General features: G+C 39.2%; 1 protein-coding gene across 7 annotated transcripts in view; it reads right to left on the bottom strand.

Moving 5' to 3' along the window:
- The window catches only part of TUB (tubby bipartite transcription factor), a 147,119-nt gene that overhangs the window by 11,802 nt on the left and 134,983 nt on the right, over window positions 1-334 (bottom strand). For 6 of the 7 annotated variants that reach the window (XM_017727350.1, XM_017727353.1, XM_017727351.1 and 3 more), the window contains one exon: window positions 265-334. This exon is cut by the window's right edge and continues 211 nt beyond it. The exons of the other annotated variant lie outside the window; for it this stretch is intronic. The gene's annotated coding sequence lies outside the window, so the exon portion shown is untranslated. Of the gene's footprint in view, window positions 1-264 lie in introns of those variants that run through there. 7 annotated transcript variants of the gene reach the window in all.

Raw genomic sequence — 334 nt, 5'->3', positions numbered from 1 at the left:
CTCGGAATGATTCTTAAATGTAAAAAGAAACTTTTGGAGCACTCACGCCCTTTCTGGATTTTAAAAAAAGACACCACTGTCATGGTGCTACTGGAGCCACGGTACAGTACCTCATGGCACACATCCATAACATAGCCAGGGACATGAGAGACAACTCCTATTTACAAAAACTTGATGTCACTTCCAGAAAAATATGACAGGAAAAAAAAAGGAAAATATAATTTCCTGAATGTCCTGAATTTTTAGAAGATTCCTTTTACTTTCTCTTCAGCAGCAGAGTGGTCCTCCACAACTGCATTTTTCCCTGACCTTTTTAGTATGGACCATAAGCGAC

Source organism: Corvus brachyrhynchos, unplaced genomic scaffold (assembly GCF_000691975.1).
Source record: "Corvus brachyrhynchos isolate BGI_N302 unplaced genomic scaffold, ASM69197v1 scaffold542, whole genome shotgun sequence".
Taxonomy (NCBI): Eukaryota; Metazoa; Chordata; class Aves; order Passeriformes; family Corvidae; genus Corvus; species Corvus brachyrhynchos.
Note: the sequence above shows the minus strand (reverse complement) of the source record. Positions and strands in the feature narration are given on the sequence as shown.